This window comes from Ambystoma mexicanum, chromosome 4p (assembly GCF_040938575.1).
Source record: "Ambystoma mexicanum isolate Mex_15411 chromosome 4p, UKY_AmexF1_1, whole genome shotgun sequence".
NCBI lineage: Eukaryota > Metazoa > Chordata > Amphibia > Caudata > Ambystomatidae > Ambystoma > Ambystoma mexicanum.
The window spans coordinates 314,888,046-314,898,244 of NC_090927.1; the positions used below are offsets into that span (position 1 = coordinate 314,888,046).

At 49.2% G+C, this 10,199-nt stretch overlaps 1 non-coding gene across 1 annotated transcript; it reads left to right on the plus strand.

The window, feature by feature from the left end:
* The first annotated feature begins 1,501 nt into the window (after positions 1-1,501).
* Positions 1,502-1,663, plus strand: LOC138459995 (U1 spliceosomal RNA). The gene has a single exon (XR_011262765.1). It is a non-coding gene; the product is annotated as a U1 spliceosomal RNA (small nuclear RNA).
* Positions 1,664-10,199: the final 8,536 nt, after the last annotated feature.

Here is a 10,199-nt window from a genome sequence, read left to right on the forward strand (position 1 = left end):
CAGACATGCTCGTTCCTCTCTTGCATGGTGCTCCGAGGGGAAAAAGGCGAGCCGAGATGAAGGGAGGAGGTGGTGAGGTGAGGAGAAGAGAGTGCTGGCCCGGGCGAAGGATTATGTGGACAGGTGCTGTGCAGGAGTTCCTCTCGGCGTGGGCAGCACAGTGGATTTCTGAACCGCTGATTAGCCGTGGGCCGCTGCTCAGAGGGCCATTGTGCGGAGTTACTTTCAAGGTTTGTCATCTCTGGACAAATGTTTAGCAGGGATTGCGGCGACACAGCCTGTCTGCCCCAAAAATCGTTCTTTTGAATTGCGAATGTCACCGAAGATGAACCTTTATCAGCTGAGAAACTTACGTTTACCTATAAGCACAGTGCGGATTGATGAAAATGTCCATGCATTATACAAAGTACATTGGACATTATAGATGTGGCCAATGGGATATCAAAGCATGGCGAATACCACATGTACAGCACAATATGTTACCCTAGTAGTGCACCAATATTGCACTGCAACCTGCAAATGGGCCTCAGTGGACCACCTGCCAAGGTTTCTGAAAGTTGTTTATGATCTTGATCTGTGAGCTATGATATGATATGATCTGATCTGATAGGTTATTCATAACGCGCTTAATACCCATGCAGCAGTGATCCCAATCATAAAAGTGAAACAGGCAAGCCCAACAGGTATAACATATTTTCACTCTTTTGGTAGCGCAGTCTGAGGGCAGCCTATACCCTTCAGGAGAGGTGTGAGCTGATACAGTTGCAACACAAAAAACAATAGTACTATGTTCCCAAAATACCTTAGTTCTTGTCTTTCGGATCTCAGCAGAGCCAGGCTTTTTAGCATCAGACCAGAAGCATGGGTGCCTTTGCGCTGGGCTGGGGTCAAGTCGGAGAGCAGCAGCGGTGGGCCCCAATGATGCAGTTTTGTTTGGCAGTGGTGCTGATTTGCGGGTAGAAAATGCTGGGAACAGTAGGCCGTGCCAAGTGGATGGCACTGGAAGACTCAGTGACCTCTGGGCCCGGACAAGGGAATACTTGCCTTTCGGCATATGGTTACGGCAAAGATGTCAAAGCTTCAGCATTGTCATTGAGCAGAACTCTGAGATTCAGGGGTGGTGGAGCGTCGAGGTCCAGGATGATTATGATGGTGTCAATGGGGCCAGCGCTGAGCAGCTCGTCCCAGGATGGCCATGGGCCCGTGTGGGGCCGACAGACCAGTGGGCAGACTGCAACAGGCCTGCTTGAGCCATCCTGCTATTTATACAAATCTCGGGCCGAGCAGGGCCTGATGGGAGAAAGGAACTGCGCTACAATCTGCTCTACTGCTGGGCTCTGCCTGCTGGAGCTTCCCCCTACACACGGGACAGGCAGCTCTGCAGATGCTCAGAGCTTCCGGGGGTGTAGGGGGTTGGGGCTGGGTCAGGGCTTGCCTTCTCACCCTCGCTTAGCGGGGATTCCCAGAACTGACCCAACTCCTGCCCTCTTGCATGCAACTCATACTTAGCTGGCAGGGGAGCATCTGATCTCAAGGGCAGATCTCCCAGGGTGAGGCTTACCCATTGCACATCGGATTTGCTGACCCCTGCTATGTTCCCAAATGCGGGATACACGACTGCATTATTTCTGGTAGTGGGGGACTGCGTTCGCGCTCTCCCCCTGATTTATTGGTGAAAGAAAAGGTAAAGTGTGCACTAGGCCTGCTAGGTTGCATACTTTAAGATTGTGCTCACATTGCGTTTCTTCAATTAGGTTCACCTTTGGGTGATTGCGTTTCCACATTTTATCTGTTGATTTGAATTATGCTTCTTTCATCACCACAGAAGTAATGTCTATTACAGAGATAAGCTGCCATATGTATTGGGCACACTGCACATGCTCAGGCAGCATCAATCATGCTTTGTACAGGACAATGCTGGCCTAAATTGGGAACAGCCAGTATAGACATGTTGCTACAGGGGCATATTTTGGGTACAACCAGCATGACAATGTGTTACATCAGTGACAGTGCTGTCTTACACTGTGGACACATTGATCATTAAAATGTGTTGTGTTGTAAAATGGTCTTTTCTGCTGTTGGTGACATGGAATTTTCATGTTCCCCTTTAGAACTGATTGTAAAATTATGGCTTTTTGGTCACCATTTCAACCCCATATTTGAATAAAAAATTCCCCCCCAAACCCTCCCTAGAACCTTGTAGCTCCCTCACTACGCTCGGTCGCCCCCACTATTTCAGAAAAATATGAACACATAGACAATGAAAGAAATCACAAGCAACTAACCTTTGATCACTGCCCATGACACCAAAAGCTATCTTTGGGACTGCATGGCTATCACTGCCTGTGATGCTATTGTGTCAAAGGTCACACAATATCGCTTTTTAATATACTACTTTGGGTGAGGTTGTTGACTTTTGGCTTGCCGGCCCACTGGGTGACAGAAAGTTAATGCTTCGGCCCCACATTCAAAAAGGTTGGACAAGCCTGCTTTATAGAGATTGCAAACCCTGATCATAAAAATGAAATGATCTTCTCATATCCACTGCCCCAGATAAGTGACAGGGCATTAGGTATGTGGCAATCTTTTTTCAGCTATATGACGTTGGCTTAGGCGATTTTCACTCAAAAAGGGACCTAACTGATCCCACGTGACACTAAACGGTCGAATGGAAATAGGCCTTTTGTGAACCAATTGTGAAACATTTGTCATATTATACTTCTTAATCTGTTAAGTGGTCATTATTTTCCATGCTCCGCATTGCCTTCTTGCCTCACATGCATCCTCCATATTCATTCTCACCCTGCTTAATTCTACATGTATTTTCTCAGCTCACTTGTTCTCACACCTTGATCTACTTTTTTTTTTTTACATTTATTTTATGGAGTATGTCCCGCAATGGTGTATATTTAGCAGAGACTTAGCTCTAACTATTTCATTTTACCCTGCTTTATAACTTATGTTATGACCACAGCACATGTTCACTATAATTAATGGATTTAGTTTAAGTTTAATGTGCTTATTTTTATCAGATCTCCCAACAGGCTTTTTATCACCATATCTGCATTCATAGAAATGTCTCTTGTTTGTTTTTTGATCTGCTTTGTTTTTTTTTTAAAGGCTTATTTTTATAGTCTGAAACACAAAAAATAAATAAAACGATTCTCTTATATTAATTATTTGGTTACAGGAAGTTTGTAAATTTTTCAGGTTTTGTATTATTTCCTTTTCCTCTATAATCTTTTTATGTACCTCGCCTCCTTAGTTTTCCTGTTTATTTGGTTATTGTGCAAACAAAATCATGTTTCCTAGATGCCTTCCTCTTCACTTCTTTCCAATGACTATTCTCACCCTTGTTGTTATTGTATGTCAGTATATGAATTCAGAATCAATATCATGCTGTTTACATAATTAATTAGTTTATTGTTTGTACACGTCTTCCAAAAATAATAATTGAGGTACAACAAATAAGCCAAATGATATAATATGATAAGTCATTTATGCCAGTACACAAGTGTTTCTAGGCGCGACAAGACAAGGAATGGGGACAGAAGGTCAAAAGAGTGATCTTAAAATGTCTTGTGTTATTCAGATCGCCCAAGTTCGGGGAAGAGGGGGGCAGTAGTGATAGGGGCAGAGGGGGAAGGTAGAAGTGCAGGCACCTCAATAAGTGCTGCTGGAGGGTGGTTCATAGGTGCAGAGAGACAAGGGACTGTAGAGTTGCAGATCCAGACCCTAAGTGGCGGGGAAGTCTGGAGGCAGTGCAAGGTCAACTGGACATGCAGGAGCCTGGGCCCGAGTCCAGTAGGTGGCTAGGTGACCAGCGTATGTGTCAAAAGCAGACGACAGATCGAGGAGACTGAGGACAGAAGGAAGGTTAGAATCAAGATTAGAGAGCAAGTCTTCACAGGTGTTCAGGAGATCAGTTTCTGTGCTTCTGGCAGCTATGAAGCCAGACTGGAGGTCGTGGAGATAACCAACAGATTCAGTGTGCACATTTAGCTGGGAAATGGCCAGCTTTTCCAGGAGGTTGTCCTGGAAAGGAGTGATTGGGATCGGGCGATAGTTAGCCGGAGAGGAAGGATCGGCAGTGGGCTTCTTAAGAAGGGGGTGCACAAGGGAGTGCTTAAAGGGGGAGGTGAAGGTTCCAGTGACAAAGGAGTGATTGCAGAAATCTGCCAAGGCTGGAGCAAGGGTGTCGATATGGTCGTTGATGGTTGTGGAGGAGCAGGGGAGAACCTGCTTTTGACGAGACTTTCATAGATCAGACTTGTCTAGAAACATTGTCAGGAGGGAACAGGTGAAATGAGGAGAAGGGAGCAGGAGAAACGGCCGAAGAGGGGTCAGGGGTGGTAGAGGAGGAGGAAGAGGAGGTAGTAGAAGAGAGAGTGGACAAGATGTCCTGAGTTTTAGTGGTGAAATCAGAAGCCAGGGCTGTACAGAGGGTCTGGGAGGGAACAGGAGAGGTAGAGACAGCAGCAGGATTGGCTAGTTCCATGCCTATTTTGAAATGTTCAGCCGAGTTGTTAGGTGTCGCAGAGACGGAAGCTTGGATGTAGGCTCTCTTCTCAGAGAGGACTGAGAGTCTATACTGCCTTTGCAGCAGGCGACAGGCCAGTGTGTCAGGGGGTGTGCCAATTGCCCTCCACTTCCTCTCAGGCCCCCTACACTTGCATTTATGGGTGGCGAGGTCAGAATCGTACCAAGAGTTGCACTTGGATGTGGGCTTCAAACGAGTCCTCATGTCAGGGACACGGATGTGAAGGGTGTTAGAGATAGAGAGATGAAGGTTAGGGAGGGCTGTGTCAGAGTGTGAGTCAGCCAAAGGTGTAGGAGGAGAAGAGAAAGTAGTGGTAAAAGCCTCAACTAATACACGCTTCATGGGCCAGATGACAGAGAATGTAGATGTCAGTGATGGGGTTGGATTAACCTGAGGGATAGAGAGGGAGAGGCGGGAGGAAAGGAGAAAGTAATCGAGAGGGTTACAGAGGGGGAGGTCTGAAGAGAGCATGACATCCAGGGTGTGCAGAGTGAGTTGGGCCAGAGGGAAGAATAGAGAGAGAGGGAGAGAGAGTCACAGAGGTTGCGAAAGAGCCCAGAAGAGGGGCTAGTAACATCCAGGTGGATGTTCAGGTCTCAGAGGAGAAGTTGAGATGTAGAGGCGAGGTCAGTCCACTCAGAGAGGAAGAGGTGGCCTGGCCAGGCGGCCTGTAGAAAGTGGTCACAGTGAGATAGAACCCAGGAGAGATAGAGAGTCTGCAGAGCAGGAATTCAAAGGAGAAATAGTCTTGCATTGGAATGACAGAAGCAGGGATACACTCTGGGAAAATCAAGGCTACGCCTCCGCCGGGACGATTAGTTCTGGGTTTGTATCGTACAGGATCTTGTAGCCAACTTGTGACAGTGCTGGCTCTGAACCAGGTCTCGGTGAGGCCGAGTACATCCAGATCAAGAAGTTTGACAGCGGAGCGAGAGTTGAGAGTAGCGATGTGCAACAGGTTGCCACCTTTGAAGGACTTCCATGGAGGGGTACAGGCCATAGGTACACACTGCAGAAGTGTTGGAGGTGCCCCAGGATGGGCAGAGGAGGAAGGAGAGATGGCAGGGAAGTCAGAGAGGAAGAAGAGGGTGCCAGAGAGATGGCCGAGGAAGGAGGCAACTGGGTGGCCAAAGAAACAGCAGAGGGTGCTGAAGAGGTGTCAGAGGAAGGAGGCGACAGAGAAGCCAGAGGGGGGTAAGTAGGGGTAGCAGGAGAAGAAAGGAAGTTTGATAAGATGTGGAAGTGTCTATCAAAAAGGAGCCGATTGGCTTGAGGGCCCTGGACCAAGATGGTGACATTTAAGGAGACATTAATGATGGTCTTAGAGGAGCGGAAGGGGGCCAAGAGAGTCTCCCACTGGGTGCCACCATTAATTGGAGAAGAGGAAAAAGGAGAGAGAACAGAAACAATATGGGGGGGGCAAAGGCCTGGAGAGGGAACAACAAAGAGGATGTCACTACAGGTCTGTTTGGAGGAAGCACTGGTGTAGGTATTAGCAATAGGGAGGCCTGGGTTGAAGACCAGTATGCCGCTTTTGAGCTTCTTCCTGCCAGACTTAGTGAGAGGGATAGGATAGGTGATAGAATAGCAGTTAGAGAAGATAGGAGAGACAGAGAGCACAATAGAGGGTGCAGGCGGAAAGAGGGTGGAAGAGAGAGGGAAGTCCAAGCAGATAGGATGGAGGTTCAAGGGGGGAACACACCAAGGGAGGGGAGCAAAAGAAAGAACAAGAAACACTAGTCCTACAAAATCAGATGCAGTACCGAACAATCAACAGAGCACACAACACAATAAGTGAAACCTAGAAATAGAGAGTGCAGGCAATGCAAAGTAAAGCAAAAACCATAGAGAACACCACAAAGTAAAGCAAACAAGGAGAGAACACCCCAATGTCAATGCAGCAGAAATGTCAATGTAAAGTGCAGAAATCCAACCCATCAGGGCACAGTACACAACTGAGGAGCCTAGAAGTGAAGGAGTGCAGGCAATGCAAAGGTACAGTAGAGAAATAGACAATGGAATGGCCACAGAAAAGCTGTGCAAGGGGGTGACAGAAACAATAGGGTCAGAGAGCGAAAGGGCGAAGGATGCGTGAGGAAGGTAGGGAACATTAGGAGAGGGAACATGGATGGGTGCAGGGGCCTACGAAGTGAGGAAGTGCACGTGGCCTAAGTTGTGGGGGAGTGCACCTGGCCTTAGTTGTGGGGGAGTGCACCTGGCCTTAGTTGCGAGGGAGTGCACACAAACGAAGTTGTGGCATGTCCTGATGTGAGGGAGCGCACGCGCTAGAGTGGCAGGGAGCGCACGCAGCCAGTTGGAGCGAGGCCTGATGTGAGGGAACGCACGTGGCTAGTGTAGAAGGGGGTGCACGCAGATAAATTGCGATAGAGCGCACCCGTCCTAAGATGTGAGGGAGCACATGCAGCCTAAGTTGCGAGGGAGTGCACACTGGCATGAGAGAAGTGAGCGCATGGGGGTGTCTGAGGACTGGTTGCAGGGGAAAACACATTTGCAGAGGCACAGGGGCACAAGGTCAGGGGGTATGTGTAGCATAAAAGTACTAACACTCCCCGCACCTTCACACCTTGCGTCCACAGCAAGGAGGGGGATAGCGTCCACGCTCAAAGTCTGCACCGCTAGCCCATCGCTGCCATACATCTGCGTCACTCAACACCGCTGCCTTATCCTGCGAGGGCTTTGCTGCAGAGCGTCCGAACCTTGGTTCTTATCGGCTCAGAAGCGTGGACGTAGCGAAGCATGCTACGTGTAATCAGGCAGCGTCTCCTGCACACCTGGGTCGGTCAACAGTGCGGCCTTGTGCTGCGAGGGCTTTATTTATTTATTTATTTATTTATATAGCATGCAAAACCATGAGGTATCTAGGCGCTTAAACTTAAGAGATTAGTTTCAGTGCTTCAGGTTACAGTTATCAGGCTTTGATATCATTTCGGCTCCAAGACCTCTAATCATTCGCTTTACCAGATAACTGGAGTTTCCGAGTGCCAGATATTCTGAGGGAAACTTCGCATGAAACCAACTATTAGATGGTTCGATTAGTCTTTCGCCCCTATACCCTGGTCGGATGACCGATTTGCATGTCAGAACCGGTACAGACAAACACCAGTGTTTCCTCTGGCTTTGCCCTGCCCAAGCATAGTTCACAATATTTCAGTCCTATCACACATGCTCATGCTCCACCTCCCCAACAAAGCAGGCGAGATGGGCTGGTGGTGCACCTGCCATGACGCTGCAATGGGATCCTACCTCAGCCGGCGCACACCTGCCTTCAACTTCATTGTGCCACAGGGTTTTGTTTGGCCCACCGACTTGTGCACGTGTTAGACTCCTTGGCTCATGTTTCAAAACGGATCAAGTGGGTAACCAACATCACCACACAACCCTGGCACCCTTAATGGGCCTCCCCGCCAGCTGGTGCAACGCAATCGGGGGAAAACTGAGGACAATCCACGGCAGTCGACAGTCACCCCGGGAGCAGGGGGCCATGTCCCCCAGTCGCCACCCCGGCGATCCTTGAGAGGGGCCGGGATGGATTCTGGAGAAGGACATGGTGTGGTCATTCTCCCTCGGCCCCGTGGACACAGCAAAACTGCTGCAAGGTGACTGTAACATTCTCTCCCAGAGCGGAGAGCCACCTGCCTCCCGGGGCCTTACCAGCTGACCTGGAGCCTAATCGCGGTGCACCGCCATGGAGGGAATGTGCCTTGTGGTTGACTGGGAGCACCCGGGCGGAGGTCCCGTGAGGGGATCCGCCATTTCGGGTGACCGACCTGCCCACCGGGTTGAATCCTCTGGGTGCCTGCAGGGACCCCACCTGTTTACCGGTCGACGGTATCATGCCCTCTTAAACTCGGTCTTCAGAGTTCTTTTAAAATTTCCCTTACAGTACTTGTTGGCTATCAATCTCATGCCTAGATTTACCCTTAGATGGAATTAACCACCCGCTTTAGGATGCATTCTCAAGCAACCTGACTCTGAGAAGACCCAATACGGGTGTACTGGGGGGCATTACCGACCTAACACTGTCCACGGGGTGAGCTTCGATCAGAAGGACTTTTGCCCTCTGATGACGCTGGGGAGTCAGTCTTCTGTACAACACATTTCCCGTGCCTGTCGCTGGATGGGGATTCAGCACTGAGCTCTTCACTCGCTGTTACTGAGGGAATCCTCTGCTTAGTAATATGCTTAAATTCAGAGGGTTGCCATATCTGATTTGAGGTTGTAGTCGGAGCTAAAAGCTTGGGGTGGCCGTCCTCAGGCCTGAGGCTGTATTGGGCTTGCCCCAGGCCCGCACCTATGGCTCGGCATGTGTATGCTGTCCCAATTTGCAGCCAAAGCCCTCCTGGGTGGGGGGAGGTTGCCCTCCAGACACAGTCATGAGGCCTGCAGTCGAGGGCCATCGCGCGCAGGCAGCCATGGGGCACCACAGCCACACATGGCACTGCCAGGTGTCCTGGGGTAGGGGAAGGTGCACCAGCCTTTTGTAAGGCTTGTTGCCACTGAAACCACCATCACCAGGGCTTGTCAGGCACCAGGCCCTCCCGAACCAAACAAGGTATGGAAACAGGGAGGCCAGGACACACCAGCAACAAGTCTGCATGCCAAGTCCCGGGATCCTGCAACAGTGCTAATCAGGGACTGACTTAAGGGGATGAAGGGGACGGGGTCCCTGTGACAGCCCCAGCCGCGCCCTGAGGCGGTTCACTGGGGCGATTGACATTCAAGTGACCATCAGAGAGGCATAGCCCTGGAGGAGCCCAGGGCTGCAAGGTGAGTTTGAAGTGTTGACGAATGTGTCCTGCAATTCACACTAATTCTCACAGCTAGCTGCAATCTTCATTGACACGTAAGATGAATGGTCCACTGCCAAGAGTCACAGGCAATGTTTTATTCCCAGATATCAGTCCAAACCTGCCAGTGCAGGAGAGGATGTGGGGCAGGCAGCACCACCTGGCCAGCCCACACGCACGGCAAGACAGCCCAGCACCCCATCTATTTCCCCACTTGGGAATTGGCCAAATGGTTTTAAGACAATAAAATAATGAAAGAATAACAAATGCCAAGAGTCAAGTTCCACAGAGTTCTATCAACTGCTGCACTTTATTCTGCCGGATCACTCACTGTGAAACACCTTTCAAGCTGAATTACACTTCCATTACTATTCGAAGCATATAAAGTACCTACTTTGAGCCTACTACTATGAGCTATCGCAGTGCAAAGCAACATTGCCAAGCCTTCTCCATGAATCACAAACCCTCCTGTTTTAGTCCGATCACAAACTTTAACAATGCATATTGTGAGTAATAGCTCTGCTCAAAATTGCATAAACTGCACAAGTCAACTTCTCACTGTGCATCTAGATGATAGGAATGTGTTTCTGCTTTAGCATGTCTTGTTCACACCTGGCCACTCCTAGCCTTGCCACTCAGTGCTCATCAGTCCCAAAGGATGCTTGTGATTCTGCTCATAAGTGAGCATGGGTATTTCCAAGTGCAATTTCCTGCTGAGCGAAACCAGCTCAAGTGTTGGCCATTCTTTTCATGAGAAGGCACTGCATTGTACATTTGTTGACATGACCACTTTGATAAGCTATGTAGTGATCTACAGTAGGCAGACTCATCAACTCTGTCCCAGAGTAATT